General features: G+C 39.9%; 1 long non-coding RNA gene across 1 annotated transcript; it reads right to left on the minus strand.

Annotated features, from left to right (window-relative positions):
* Positions 1 to 2356: 2356 nt before the first annotated feature.
* On the minus strand, positions 2357 to 4122 carry LOC311081174. The gene is made up of 4 exons (XR_014605822.1): positions 4043 to 4122; positions 3132 to 3185; positions 2766 to 2834; positions 2357 to 2500 (listed from the first exon to the last, which is right to left on the minus strand). It is a non-coding gene; the product is annotated as an uncharacterized lncRNA (long non-coding RNA).
* Positions 4123 to 16856: the final 12734 nt, after the last annotated feature.

Genomic DNA, 16856 nt, shown 5'->3' on the forward strand with positions numbered 1-16856 from the left:
GGTGGTGTCTCCTCCTGTGTGCTGTGTTTTCCCCCTTTTGGTGTATTTTGAGTTTGGTTATTTTTTTTGTGTGTGCTTATGTGTGATCAGGGAATCCTTAACCCCTGAGATCCCAAACCTTTGACCCGGTTTCCTCCACTGGTAAGGCCTCAGCACTCCCCTTTATCTTTATTCTCTTTATTTAGTGTGAATGGTATTTTATTCTTGCTGTTCATTTTAATGGTATAAATAAAATTATTGTTGTATTACTGGAACTACGTCTCTGGCTTCGTGCATGAATCGAACCTGTGTGCTTTTGTAAATTTGGGGGTTTAATTATCCAACTAATTTAACTCTACTTCCCGGGGTGAAACTCCCTGGGTGGCGTAGTCAGTTCCCTTAGTGCCACTTGCCACATTAGGAAACCGGTGGACTCGATGTCCTGACAGGCTGGAGTTTTTGCAAGCTCCACAAACACAATAATTTACCATGATGATGATAAATTGAAATACAAAAACTACTGAAAACACACTGACTCACGACCGCTCTTACTGAATACCAACCTACTCTGCACTGAGCTGCAGCAGAGCACAGCACACATCTCCCTCTTGTGACGTAAAATGACGCGATGTTGAAAAAAAGCGCTTTTTACGAGCAGTCAAAGAAACGCTCACTTTATCTACTAAATTGGTGTCCTTGTGTTGTTTTAAAACATTTTAAATCCTGCATTATCTTTTCATATGATATTTTCATACACGGTTATATATTCATTTTGATTTTTTTTTACCTGCAATATGCTCTTTAAGGTGATTTGATTGCTTGGTGTCTCTCACGAGTTGACTGTGAAAATTGTCATCCTGACATTTTTGCTTTCACTTTCTCTCGCTCATCCTCTCTCCCTCTCTCTCACCTCTCTCATCTTCTGATCTCTTTCTCTCTCATCCTCTGTTAATTCGTGTCCGTTCTTGTAATGTTTTTCGTTTTGTGTGTTTCGGGTGTATATACATATATTCCGTGTGTAACCGTAGTTTGATGTATTCTTAGTTCAATTATTAAAACCCAATATATCCTCGATTGACTGTTTTCTGCTCACATTACTAAAAGTCAATGAAATGTTTTCGATCTAGCTACATGCTTTACTTTGGTTACGATTTTAGTAACCTAATTTTATAAACACAGAGAGTTGCTGTTTTTTCATGGCCAGGAAAAATACTCTTTCTTGCGTTTGTAAGAAGGATAATTTTTCTTGAGAGTTGATAAAGAAGTCGTATGGTCGGTTTGCTGGACGAACATATTGTTCGATAACTAAATTAATTCCATTAAAAGTTATCCTATATGATCGATCTGTAATAAGACTGTTGATATATGAATGACGAACCATAACTCATTGTGGTGATCTTTCATACAATCGATCTATTTTCAGCTTCGATAATTTAATGTAACTGTAATATGCGATATATATTAATCATATTCCTGATTAATTATTAAAATTTCCTATATATCATTTGAGCTAATGTTCATACAGTAATGCGGTTACACTACAAAGCAAAACTTAATGAAGTGGTAAAAATCATGTCTGACGATTTACAAAACAAAACTTCATTAAGTGGTAAAAACCATGTCTCCCGATTGCAAATGTTCATTGCTAATGTTTATTATTGCAAATGTTTTTCATTTGTTTAATAAATCTCATAATGATGGCACATCACTATATCATAGCTTTTATTTCTATCTCAGATGATTGGCGGTCGGTCAGGGGGTACTTGGCAAAGAATCAAATACAGTTGGAAACGACGTAGACCATTATTTAACACAGACTGTTAACAATTGTTTTTAATTAGTATTTAAACATTCTCAATGATAAAAAATGTTTGTAAAAAATATTTTAATAACACGGTTTTGGCGGTTATAGAGTTGTAATGACGGTGTTCAACTATAACTGTCGGTCTCACGGTTATATACTAACCGTCACATCCCTATCCCCAACGCACCTTCACAGCGCGCATCACGCGCAACGAGCTTCCGACTTCTCCAAGTGACTCCTGTATGTCGAGCGTGAGAGAGAGACAGCAGTGTACAGATCGCGACGCTATGAAGTAAATGGGAGCGGGTATTCACCGCATTATGATCTCGTCACTTGAGGGCAGGGACGGACTGGGACCAAAAATCAGCCCTGGCATTTTGGCCCAGACCGGCCCACCACCACATAAGATCACAAAAACCACCCATCCGTGCGCTCCCCTGAATACGTATACCAACTCCTAACGCCATGTAATGTGTATGTCATAATGACTGGATACGAGACAGGAAGCAATTGCAAGTGGTTTATTAGAATATCAGGACAACAGTACAAGCCGGTGGTGAAGAGTGACGCAGGGACTTCGATGGTCAGGATCCGTGAAGAAGTGCAGTGAAGGTGACGGTGAGACGACGGATGAATCCACAACGAAGACTTGGAACAGGAACACAAGGCAGGAACTGGACACCGGGAACACCAACACGAACGACATCAAACAACGATCTGACAAGGATGATAGAACAACGGTAAGTATTTATGGAGTCGTGATATTGCTTGCAGCTGGTGATGTGATGATGATCAGCTGGAGCGGATCAAGTGATGTCATACACTCACGCCCACAACACACGCGCTCAAACAACAACATAAACACAAGACTAGAAGGAACAGAGAATACATGTACCGTGACAGTGTAAGCAAGAATCAGTGAGAGTTGACTCATTACATACTGTACTTCAAAAAAGTGGTGTTGAATAAATTGTTAACTTACCCAATCAAAAAGGATGAACAGGTGAACTCCTTATAAATCCTTATAAAAAATCAGGAGAGGACATCTTGTCTGTGTGTGTGTGTGTGTGAGAGAGAGAGAGACAGAGAATGATGGTAAAAGATTGATCAGTGATTGATAAAAGTAGCAGTTTATAAACTGACATGAGAAAGGATTGATCCGATGATCACTGTTTTCCAAACAAAGTGGTGTTGAATAAATTTTAAACTCAGAAAAGTCAAAAGGAGCCCTGTGTACCCCTTAGATGAATCCTTAAAACTCAAGACTGTGACAGAGAGAGAAAGTAAATATGATAAACTTTTGATCATAGGATAACTGTCTTTAGCATTAGATAAACTGCCAACTTACCAAGTAAAAAAGGATTCAGGTAAACTCATCCTCCAATAAAGAAGTGATGGCATCCTGTGTGTGAGAGAGAAAGAGAGAGAAAGAAAATACACATGATAAATGATTGATCAAATGATCAATGCTTTCCAAAGTATAGCACTGAATAAACTGTTAACTCACTTAGTCAAAAGGATGCTTGTGTGGTGGGACGTACAGAGTTTCCTTTTTTTTTAACAAATTAATTTAATGCTTGTGGGTAATTAGTGTCCAATTATGTTCCGCGAGGGAGTGTATAAAAAAAAGGGATTTGAATGCACCGTGGGTGGTCACCGTCTGTGCGTCATTGCCGGGGACCGCCCGTTCCGGTTTGTTCATCCCGTTTGCTTTGAGCATTATGGCTGATGGTTCGTCGTTGGCGGTGGCTATTCATATGCCCTGCCTGCATTCCTGTGCTTTGTGACACGGTGGTATCCTTCTGTGTGTGCGTGACGTGGATGTGCGCCTAGTTATGAAATGAAGGAGGAATAGACTGTTCGGCAAGGAAACGCTGATTGACGTTGCTGCTTTGTATCCCGGATTTCTCCTGTGACAACTGAACTTCTTTTATCAACACGTGCGCGCTCGATCTAGGCTATGTTTGGGTGACGCATGCTCTCCAGCATGGTTCTCGTGATCGCTGTGTTTTTGTTTCTTTTTTTTCTTTAACTAGTCGGCTTTACGTTGACGTGAGCATGATGGCGCCAGTGTGTTTGTCGGCTTGCCGTCAGCTCCGTCAACTTCTACTATGTTTGTTTGTGTTGTCATTTACGATATGTCGGCACTGTTCTGTTGCTGCTACAACAAGGTCCTATGATCACAAAACTTTGTTGGATCTCAGAAACGCATCGGTGAACCCTGTTCTCAACGACGGTTGTCACCCTCCGTTTATTTACCCTATCGCGGAGTGCGTCATTCGGCTTCCTTGCTGCATCTCTAACCGGAGAAAGCGTCGGAGGCGCCGAGGCAAACGTGGAGGCATCCGGGTGAAGATCAGGAGTGGAGCGAGTGCTTTTACCGCACAATTAGGTCCCTGCCGTCTCTCTGCGGACATCCTAGATCGGAAAGGTCTCTACCTGGCTCGACGTTCGTGGGATCTGAGGTACTCTTGTCACGTTCACATCACCCTGCATAGACCCCAAATGTACGTCAAACCTGCTCAACCGAGACTGCGTATCCGTAGTGGTGGTGTAAATTCGCTGAACATTCGCTCTTTGGAATACTCTCACTGCCCCCAGGCTGCGGTTTACTCAAATGCTAAAATGTCTCTGGTCAATAGCAGGTCAGTGTCTAACAAGACTTTCATTCTCAATGACTTTTTTTCTCGTCATAATTTGGACTTCCTGTTTTTAACTGAGACATGGATTAGTGCTGGAGTTGGCCAGTCGTCTGTTTTTAGTGAACTTTGTCCAACTAATTGTTCATTTATTAGCACGCCAAGGAGCGTTGGAAGAGGAGGTGGTGTGGCTCTTGTTTTTAGGAACACTTTTAAATTACATACACTATCTGCAGGGAGTTTTTCCTCCTTTGAACTGCAATGTGTAATTGTAGAATCTACTATGTCATCAATGGTCTGTACACTGATCTATAGGCCCCCTAAGCCAGACAAAGACTTTATAACAGAATTCTCTGACTTTCTTTCTCATTTTGTGTCACTGTATGATCGTCTCCTTATACTTGGTGACTTCAATATTCATGTCTGCTGTCCAGATAGACCTATGGTTAGCGAATTCTGTGATCTAATAGATGCCTTTGGCCTTACGCAACATATAGATAAAGCTACTCACAAGCTGGGACATACTCTTGATCTAATTTTATCTTATGGTTTTACTGTTGATAACATTATGATTGAGGAGGCCACTTTCTCTGATCATAAGCCCATTATATTTGACATTACCCTTTTTAGTTCTCTGCAAACTGTCAGAGTTCAGGACTGTTACTCTCGCCAGATACATCCTCTCACTGCAGTTCAGTTTTCTGATAGTTTTTTGAGTGAAAATGTTGCTTCTACTATTGCAACAGCGGCATCGTTCTCCTCTAGCACGGATGAATTAGTTACCCTTTTTCACTCATCTTGCTCTTCCATACTTGACTCTGTAGCACCTTTTATATACACTCGCCCCAAATTAAAATCTCATTACTGGTTAGATGAGGATACGCGCTCTCTTAGGCGGGCTTGCCGTATAGCTGAACGGAAATGGAAAAAGGATCATCTCAATGTTTCATTTCAAATTTTTACATCTGCATTAGCTTCTTTTCAGGCAGCTGCAAAAATAGCCAGAGCAAAGCATCTTTCTGATTTGATCAGTAAACACACAAACAGACCAAAAATTGTATTCAGTACTATAAACTCTGTGATCAACCCCTCAAATTCCCCAGTTGCTGATGCATCCACTGATGCTTGTGAGAAATTTCTTAAGTTTTTTACTAATAAAATTGAGAACTTTAGATCAGTGTTTACCCTCACCTCATCTGTTACTCCGCCTGGTTGCTCTGGTGCATTAGCTATTTTTAACCAATTTCAGCCCATCTCTCTCACTGAATTGAGGAATTTAGTTTCACATATGAAACTTATTACTTCATCTTGTGATTCTATTCCATCTTTTATTATAAAGGATGTTTTTGATGTAGTTGGCCCGTCCATTCAGGTCATTTTAAATTCATGTCTTGCATCTGGCAATGTCCCTACATGTTTTAAGCATGCGATTGTCCAACCCCTGCTTAAAAAACACAATCTTGATGGTAAATGTCTAAATAACTACCGTCCCATTTCTAAGCTTCCTTTTATTTCTAAAATTCTGGAAAAAGCTGTTTTGTCACAGCTGCTTCCCTTTTTGACCACCCATAACATACTAGAACCTTTTCAGTCAGGTTTTAGATCATTTCATAGCACTGAATCAGCTTTACTCAAAGTAACTAATGATTTTTTTCTCACACTAGATTCAGGTGATAATGCCATCTTGATATTACTGGATCTTAGTGCTGCTTTCGACACCGTTGATCACAACATCCTCCTTACTCGCCTTGATCAGCAGGTGGGCATTAGGGAGACCGCATTACTTTGGTTCAGATCCTATCTCAAGGATAGGACTTTATTAGTATCGATTGGCAAGTTCTCCTCATCCTCTGCTTCCGTTTCATACGGTGTCCCTCAGGGGTCCATCTTGGGTCCTATGCTTTTTAACCTGTATATGCTCCCACTGGGTGATATCATAAGGAAGCACAACATCTCTTTTCACCTCTATGCGGATGACACACAGCTGTACTTGCCTTTAAAATCTCGGGATTCCATACATTCTCTCCTAGTCTGTCTTGATGACATTAAAAATTGGATGGCTAACAATTTTCTCCAGCTAAATGATGATAAGACAGAAGTCATTATTTTTGGTTCTCGCAAGGCAAGATGCACTGTGGAGCAAAATTTAGGCCACCTCACTCCATTCATCAAACCTTATGTCAGAAACTTGGGTGTCATCCTTGACTCAGAACTCTGCCTTAACAAACAGATTAGTTCAGTTGTCAAAAATAGTTTTTATCAGCTTAGAATGATTTCACGGATAAAGTCTTTTCTATCTTATAATGACCTTGAGAAAGTTATCCATGCCTTTATAACATCACGGCTGGATTATTGTAATTCTCTCTACCTCGGCCTCCCACAATCATCTCTTAGACGCTTGCAGCTGGTGCAAAACGCAGCAGCGCGCCTTTTAACTGGCACTAGGAAGCGTGAGCACATCACCCCAGTTCTGGCCTCCTTGCATTGGCTACCAGTTCATTTTAGGATTCAGTTTAAAGTTTTACTGTTTGTTTTTAAGGCACTTAATGGGCTCGCCCCAACTTATATCACTAACCTTGTACAGCCACATTCAGTACAAAGGTCATTACGATCGTCAAATAAAGGGCTCCTGTTTGTGCCGCGCTCACGGCTTAAACAGAAGGGTGATAGAGCTTTTGCAGTCGCTGGTCCGAGTTTGTGGAACCAGCTCCCCCAGGATATTAGATCTGCCCCCTCCATTGTCGCATTCAAATCTAAGTTAAAAACTCATTTTTATTCCCTGGCCTTTCTTGCTCCTTAAATTTGGCACTCCTGTTTGTTATCTGTATTTTCTGTGTTGTGTGCTCTGAGATTGAAAGTTTTTATTTTTTTTTATTTTTTTTATGTTTCATACAATTGTGATTATTGGTGCTATGTGTTTTTATTCTAACTGTGCTTTTTTGGTCATTGAGTGTACAGCACTTTGGTCAGCTTGCGCTGTGTGTAAATGTGCTTTATAAATTAAAATTACTTACTTACTTACTAGTCCTTCAATGTGTTTGCAAGTTGTGTTTTTTTGTACATTTATTTTATAATTTTGTTTAGTGTATTCCTTGATGAATGTTTGTGTAATTGTGTTCTTTATTTGACTATTTTTGTGAAGTTGTCTTGTAGTGTGTTTTTGTTTTGTTTGAGGGGTGCAGCGAGAAGGATATTGAGGTGAACATACACCTAGCTTTGATATCAAATCCTGATCTCCATCATTGTAGTATTGTTTCATGATTTTCTGATTTATTAATTTAAATGTTTATCATTTGTTTTGTTGTAAATTAAGTGTCCTTTGTTTGAGATTATTGTGGTAATTGTGCCTTCATTACAGGAGCCGAGGCTTCCGGGCAGGCCGCTAGTAGGCCCTCACGTGTGGAGGTTTTGTCACAGAGTGCTGTGCGTTCATGCTTGAGCTTATTGGAGTGCGTGTGTTGATACCTGTGCACAGGGTGGTAAGAGTGATTATAGGAGCCTTGTGCTCACTAAATAGTGTACCTGCCATTGTTAAGCCTCGGTCTCCTTTGTGGGTTCATTAGAGCCGTGAATGTCGAGTGATGAATGATGACCCAGTCTTTTAATGCTGTCTTCTAAGATTGTTACTTAAATAAAGCTTTTGTATTTTTTTTGTATCCACGTCTTAGGCCCTTCTTCGATAACCACGCTCCTGTGTGTCCTTTTGTAGGAAGTTAAATTTATACATAGTTCCCTGTTTAACAGGGTGGCGTAGTCGTGCATATGTAGAGGTAGTCTTCTCTTACGGTCCCGCTACACTTGTGAACTCCTTGGATGAACCTTTAAAAACAAAAGAGCAGTGTGTGTGTGTGTGTGTGTGTGTGTGAGAGAGAGAGAGAGAGAGAGAGCGAGAGTAGTTATGATAAATGATTGCTCAGATGATCAGTAACATTGAATTACTGTAAACTCACAGAGTGAGCGAGAGAGGGAGAGGTAAGACAGCTGCTACATTGCAATGAATATTTTCATAATCATTTCAAAAACATCTTACCTTATTAAGCTACAAGAGCAGCTTTCTCAATAATTCACTCTTCTCAGCGACCCTATCGATGACTACGTCAGAGTCCAATGCCATGAGAATGTCTTTTCAGTGGCCATCATCATAAATGCCTCCAGTTTGTTTGCTGACAAAGTGCTCCTAAGTCTGCTTTTGATGAATTTGAGTGTTGAGAACGTTCTTTCACAGGCCACCTGAGTCAGGGAAAGGATAAGCAGGAACTTCTATGCAAGCCCAAGAAGATGATATGCACCTGACAACATGTTGAACCGCCTGAGTATTTCATAGCAGCACAGTGGGCAATTTTTGCAGGAGGCACAGCTTTTATGCACAATGTCAGTCTCCTCTTCCTGTCCTATCAATACATCCTCCACTGTTCTGGACTTGTACTCATCCAGATGTGATGCTTTGAGCCTGTCCCATTGTCCTGCTAAACTTTTTAGTTCTGACTGTAGATTGTCCACTGTAGCTGTGCTGTCAAATTTGATGAGGCATTTACTTAGGTCTTGAAGTGCCTGACTATGAAAGAAGTGGCCCTGATCTGCTGAAAGTTCCTGGGGTCCAGCCAGGCCAAATCTGCAAAAAGAGTGCCATGTGTCATAAATCTTCTGTGAATGGCCTCAACAGCTGTATCAAGAATTGAGTGTTGTACATTGACCTCGTACGCTCTCTCTGCATCACTTAATAAGCTCATCTTGAGCCATCTCTTCAGCCCTGCTTTCTGAGGCAATGCAGTCTCTACCTTAATGTCTGTTCCTTCCTCCCTTTCTTCAATGTTTTTATTTGTCCATTTCACAAACGTGTCCGCCGCTGCCTTCACACTTGAGAAATCCCTTGCTATGCGTTTGAGGCTCTCTTGTGTGGCAATCACCATTCGATGGGCAGAGAGGATGTCCATCCTTTCTGTCTGGAGGTACTTGGAGAGTGGAGTAGTTTGGTCAAATATTCGGAGGAATATCTGAACAGTTAACACGGTTTCATATTTATGAAGGCCCTCATTAAAGCCTTGTGCTTTGGCACGTACAGTTGGCTTTTCACCTTCTTTTTCGATGGCTTCCAGTGTGAACAATACATCAGTGAAAAGGCCATTCTCTGGCTTTCCAAAATGTCCAAAAACTTTTTGGAGTGCCTCATGTTTGGCCCACCATCTTGTCTCACCAATTGGAGAGAGGTGCCTGAGGCTTTTTTCTTCACTTTGACCATAAATTGACCCTCTGGTAAGACTCCCTGATGAATCATTTACTTGTGTAATTGGCATGATACAATTTTACCTGACAAATAAATGTTCCATCTTGATTTATTCTGAAGTATTCTGAAATCATTATTTTAGTCGATTATAAGCAGGTTGGTGCTACCGCAAATCTTAGTTAGGGTAGGTCAAACTAAAGGCGCATGTATGAATGGAGCAGTAGGCACGTCATCTGAAGACCTTTTGATTTCTGTCCATCACTGATTTAGCAAGTTGTATGGAAGTGGCTAAAATAAACGACACTTTTTTGTACGAGTGAGCAGTAGGCAACCGACTTCAGAGGTATTGGCAAACCCTACATCCACTGACTATTTCAGAACTGACAAGTTTGTGTCCATGAGAAACACGTAATCCCGGGGCATGTGACTCTTTGCAGGATTGGGTCCATAATGAAAGAATAATTGAAAATATGGATACTCAGAATAATCAAAGATCTAAATTAAATCATAATCAATATTCATGATTATTTTCTAATAAGAAACACGAAATAAGAATAAGATATCTAATAAGAAACACAAATTTGATTATCATTTGAAATTGGAGTAAGATTAAGCGCTAAGATAAAGTAATATTGAAACTAAATTCCAATAAATTAAGTGAACTTCACTGGAGCGCTGAAAAGACATTCACGCATTATCCCTTCGCCAGAGATGGCAAAAGTACTCACTTCTCGTACTCAAGTAGAAGTACAGATACTTGTGTTAAAAAATACTCTGGTAAAAGTAGAAGTACTGATTTAACTTCTTTACTCAAGTAAAAGTAACAAAGTACAGGCTTGGAAATTTACTTAAAGTATAAAAGTAAAAGTAGCCTTGCGAATGATAACCATTTTTTTATGCAAAGCTACCTGGACCACACAAATGTTACTAGAGTGCAAGCTGAGAAACTTAAGTGGATCTGGAAAAAAGGTTCTTTATATGCCATTGCCTAACGTTACATTTTAAATGGATGTCTGCCAATAGGCCTAAAACATCACATAGCCTATATGATTATTGTGACAGAGACTCATCCAGGTTAGAGAGAGATTCTGACTGAGTAGCAATATATGAATTCAATTGTGATTCTGTGAGAATTCACAGACCCAGTTTCTCTTTTTTAATCTTCCCCTTAACATTTAAAGGAATCTACATGTAGGCTATGTAATGATTTTTCCGCGAATGAATGCCGCCGAATCTGTCGAGTCGTCTTGTAGTGATGGGTCAAGTGTGCAACGTATATTCCCATTCATTTGACCGTTCGCAAAGACCAGTTTGCGAACAGTCCCAAACCCTTCCGTTCCCTTTAGTTACTGTTGCTATGTCCGACAAGCGACGCCGCTCTTACGCCACACCATGTTCTCACACACTTTAAACACGCATCGCGGAGCAGAGAGGACACTGACAAGGGGCTGAGAGACAGGACAGACCAGGCTATTTTTTATATGAAACAAAGACTCACCTTTCAAATTTGGTCATTTTTTAAAGAAATTTAAAAAATAAATACCGTTTTGTGTCTCTTTAATGTGTTGTGACAGATCGCTGTAGAGCCTCAGTTAAAGCTGCTCGTGAACCGATCATCTCTTCCTTCTAGTTAATTTATAGCATCAAATAAACATGAACGAACATAGGAGGGAATGATGTTTTTACACGAAAAGATGTCGGTACACTTCGTTTTTCAAGTTTAAATCCTCCAATGTTAATCTACTAACTCTCCTGACTGCTTTGTCGGACAAAATGGCGGATTATGATTGGTCACATCGCCTGTCAATCATACTCCCTGTGAAGGGTTGATGACGCAAAAATAATAACGACTCCACTGAAATTATTTGAAGCTAAAGTAACGAGCCAATTTTTTAAAATGTAAGGAGTAGAAAGTACCGATATTCATGTTAAAATGTAAGGAGTAAAAGTAAAAAGTCGGCACAAAAATAAATAGTAAAGTAAAAATATCTGAAAAATCTACTTGAGTGCAGTAACAAAGTATTTGTACTTCGTTACTTCCCATCTCTGCCCTTCTCCCATACCGTTGGATTTCTGTCGTTGGGCCAATGGGTGGTCTTTACAACAGTGTTCCACTTTCAATGACTGTCTGAGTAGTGTCAGCAAGCACAAGATTGAGTACATGTGCATAGCACCACACATGCACATGAGTGGGAGACTGGGAGGTCATAAGTGCGGAAAATACTTTGTATTGGCCCTGCATATTGGATGCCCCATCAGTTGAATTGCCTATACATACTGTAGGGCCTTGTCTAAACCTAGGTGCTCTAAGACCTTTGAGAGTAGGTTGACAAAGTATTGCCCAGTGGAAGCCTGACACCTCACTAAAGCCACAAGCCTCTCATGCACAGTGTCAGTAACATATCTCAAGATCACTGAGCATTGATCCTGAGTAGTTATGTCTTGTGTGGCATCCAGCTGAACAGAGAACATTCCAGCTTTCCGGACATCATTAGCAATGAACTCTTTAATTAGATGCCCAATGGCATCAATTGTAGAATTAATAGTGCTTTTAGAAAGTAGTGTGATTAGTGACCCTCTACCCCTCGTTCCACTTGATTGGTGCAATTGTTTGCTCTTCTCTATACAATCATTGAGATGCTCTTTGAGGCAGATATCATACTTCCCTAACAAAATGATTAATTCCAAGAAGTTACCATGATCTATGGAGTTACCGTCCAGTGAATACGCTGTCTCATGTTCCTTGTGCCTTTAGCTCAACCCCCTTTTGCCAAGCACTTTCACAATGTCAACTACACGCTCCAACACCTGCCGTCTCTTTCTCACCTGCTTTCTATGAGCAGACATCTGACTTGAAAGTTGAAAGTTGAAAGTTTATTTGCACATATAACATTTAAAATACAACTTTACAAATCCATAAAAGAAGAAAACGAAAATACTGTGCGGGAGAGAGTGAGAAGACCATGAGGTCTTATAAAACCACCTCCCCAAAATCACATTAAATGGACATAAAATTACATAATCAAACAAGACAATACATCAATCATTTCAATATAACAAATTAACAAGATAAACTTATTTACATGTTAACATTATTTTCAGCTCTCTTTTAAAATAGTTTAGAGTGGTTTTAGTCTTTAAAGCGGGGTCTAAATGATTCCAGAGGGAAGGCCCTCTGTATTTCAGTGTAGATTGATTGGCTGTAGTTCTACAAAAAGGAAGATAAAAGTCTTTACAGCGCCTTGTGGAGTAGGCATGAACATCCGAAGAATACATGAAAAAGTTATTAAAAGCTCTGGGCATAATATTTGTCATATTCACATACTTGTACATAAAGATATTTATGCAATAGATGTTAACATTAAATATTGTCAAAATGTTATATTTTATGAAAAGCGGAGCAGATGATGACGATCTATTTGAATTACTCATAATTCTTAAGAATTTCTTTTGTATTAATAAAATCTTATTTAGATATGTTTGGCATGTTGCACCCCAAACAATATTACAGTACAGAATGATGCTAACTTCCAGCTAACATGCTGCTGATGTCTGCTTTGGAGCACCTCAAGAAAAAAGCTTCGGCACAGTTTTGATGTGCTACACTTTTTTCATGCTCCTGGTGTCTCCAATCTGACGTTCCAGTCATAAATATGCTGGTGACAGTTGTCTTCTCAAAATCCATACACACATAAAAAAACAATGCATGACGTCTCTCGGAATATGTGAGCCACTTCCTGCTGGTTTCGTATTTACACGTGAATACCTTCCGCACTACAGGGTTTTTGGAAATCTGTTGCGGGTGGTGATCTAAGAACTTCTGTAGCATAGAAGGCTCAGGACGGTCAAAGTAATCTATGTAATCCTCTTGCTCTCTGCTCTCCTCTCTCACGCTGACTCTGTCCTCTTCTGGGGATGCTATCTCAACCTGGCTCAACAAGAAATGAGGAGAAACTAGGGTGAGTTTTTTTTAACATAATCATGCAATCAGGTCCAGCATTATTGGGTCCTCTGACAAAGAGGCACACAAAACTGCACTGGCATAACAATATGATGTATGAAACAGACAAATAATTGCTCATTTAGTAAACAAATAAAGCTGTGTAGATGTCTCAATTTCATTTCTGTAAACTGTCCATGAGCACCTGCCTAATAAAGGAGGAACAGACCACGAATAGGCTACTTCAAGCTGATTCACTGTATGTTGATGAATGATGATTCTAAATAATCCATAAAAAGGTCTTTATTATTTCACTACCTTTATAACGATATAATCCATATCGTTAATAATCCATTTAATAATCCATAAAAAGGTCTTTATTATTTCACTACCTTTACCCTAGAGTAGCAAGGTCTTTGCTTCAAAATGCATCCCACTTTTTAATCCAAAACAACGAAAAAATAGGGAAAAAAATGAAATATCCTCCTTTGTTTGCATGAGCGTTTTCAAGATATAGTTCGCATCATGTTCATTTTCAATAAAATATCGATTCTAATCCGTATTCCAACATTCAAAAGCCATCTCTCCACTGTAGTTTAGAATCTTCCGGATCAAATGAGACATTCCCCTTCTCTCTCCTTCTCTCTCCTTCAATCACAGGCTTTGTTTTTGACCAAAACAGTAAGAGAGCACCTTACAGACTCCGCACCCTGTCAATCTCGCACCTGGGTTTTCGACTGGATAAAAGCCTGGATAAAGCAGCCAATGTCTAGTCAGCAAAGTTTTGATTGATGGGAGTATTAGCCAACTAAAATTGATTGCAGTGATCACATTACCAAATACCAGCACATATCTACTATCTTAATTAATTACTACATAAATATATGAACCAGAAAATTCAATGACAAGATCACACTCACCACTAGACGTACAACCACCATAACACCAATTCACAAAAAAATTGCAATGCCTACTACTACTGATGACACCCAAACTGGCCTTCATTTAGCCCAAAAATAGACGTTGAAATTTGGTCTTTGTTTGGTCCATCTGATTTGGTCAAAATTTTGCCCAAAAAAAGACTTTGAAAATTTGGCTTTGTTTGGTCCGTCTGATTTGGTCCAAATTTTGTCCAAGACACACGTCCGTTTCGGACCACATAGCCCTTATATAGCCATGAACGTAATTAAAGTCTATTGTAGCAAGTGAAGAAATATTGTAGCAACATGCACATCCCAGCAATAAATGAGTTGTAAGCACCTATACGTTCGCAAACCTTATATAAACATAGACCTACTGTATGATTTGGCACAGAAATCCAGCAAAAAGCGTTCCCTGGTTATATCTCGTTGTAAACGCTAGTGTCACAGTGTCTGGTTTGTGTTCCCTGGGTGTCCACTAGAGGTCCTCTTCCTCACGGTGTCATCCACATTATGAACTGCATTCCCCACAATCCTTGTCTGTACCCATCACTGTATCATTGCACTCAGCTGTTCCCCATCATCATTGCACGCAGCTGTTTCTCATTACATTGTTTAGTTTCTGTGTATTTATACCCTGTCTGGTTAGTGTTTGTCACGGAGTCCTTATTGTTTGTCACTACATTTCTGATGTCTGTTTCCTGGTTTGTTCTTGTTTTGTTTATTGTTTTGGACTGCTTATTTGGATTTTGACCCCTGCCTGGATACTACGATTTTGGATTACACTTAAATAAACATACTGCTACTGGATCTTCCTGTTTCCCATGTGTGTCTGTGACAGATAGTGCTGTGTATTAATACACCTATTTCTGAACAATCATATTGCAATGTACTTATTTGCACCAAAATATATATTTTTAATTACTGTTCTTATTTTTTAAATATGTAATCGTTATTTTTGTTCAATAAATAATGTTTTCATATTAACGTTTTAGTGCTGCTCCTGTCTGCCTCACTGCCTGCTGTGAGTGTGTTTGCTTCTGTGCTGTAAGATCCGTAATCTCTGTAATCTCTTAGCCTCGTATTTCTTTGTTTTGAACTATCATTTACTACAATTTCTAGTTGTTTATACTACTACTAAATACAGCTTACCCAACATCTCAGATTAACCTGACATCGCTAGCTTCCGTTACTACTAGCACAACACGCTAGTAATTCGCTAGCCTGTTAACGCGCCACCCGTGTGCTCAGCTATTTTTTATTTATTTTTCTCACGCGCGCCCGCGCCTTTGAGTTCATAAAAAGCTCAGGTGAGTAAGAATCAGTCAACAAACACGGTGAGTAATGTCTTGTCCTGTTATTGTCACTTGCACTTCATGTCACATGTTTAGCATAGCCTTCTCTGTTGGCAATATAGGATTTATATGTGATAAATGCAAGGAGTCAGTTAGGCTGACGGAGAAGATTTCAGAACTAGAGACACGCATCCAAACTTTAATTGAGGATAGTAAGAGTGCTAGAGCTTTAGATACTATTTTGGATGCGCCTAGCATAGTGAACTCTTTACATGATGCGGTTCCAGCTGAATTAGTGCCTGTACAGCCAGGCAAATGGGTGACAGTGAGGGATCGCTCTAGTCGCAGATCAAAAAAACACTCTTCCGTTCCGATTACCATAACAAATCGATTTGCCCCGCTCAATGAAACACCCACTGAGAATTCTGTTGATTGTGCCCTAGTAATTGGTGATTCGATCACACGGAACGTAAAAATAGAGACACCAGCCACCATAGTCACATGTTTGCCGGGAGCCAGAGCGCCTGACATCAAAGCAAATTTAAAAGTGCTGGCTAATGCTAATCGTAAATTCTCTAAGATCATTATTCACGTCGGCACTAATGATGTTCGACTCCACCAGTCGGAGATCACCAAAATTAATATTAAAGAGGTGTGTGAACTCGCAAGTATGATGTTAAGCACTGTAATTTGCTCTGGCCCCCTTCCTGTTCGCAGGAGTGATGAGATAGTTAGTAGATTGTGTTCACTGAATCGCTGGCTGTCTATGTGGTGTCCGCTTAATAATATAGAATTCATAGACAATTGGAAAAGTTTTTAGGGCAAACCTGACCTGTTGAAAAGAGATGGTATCCATCCCTCCTGGGATGGTGCTGCTCTTCTCTCTAGTAATATGGCACATAGTCTTAGAGCTCAAACATGACAATCTGGGGCTCAGGTCAGGAAGCAGACAGACTGGCTTAACCGACTGTCTGCTAGCGGCCTCGCGTCACCAAGGTCAGATAAATCCCATCACATAGAGCCTCTTTCACCTAGCTATCATCATATAGAGACTG

This window comes from Abramis brama (genome assembly GCF_963993115.1).
Source record: "Abramis brama genome assembly, chromosome: 4".
Lineage (NCBI taxonomy): Eukaryota > Metazoa > Chordata > Actinopteri > Cypriniformes > Leuciscidae > Abramis > Abramis brama.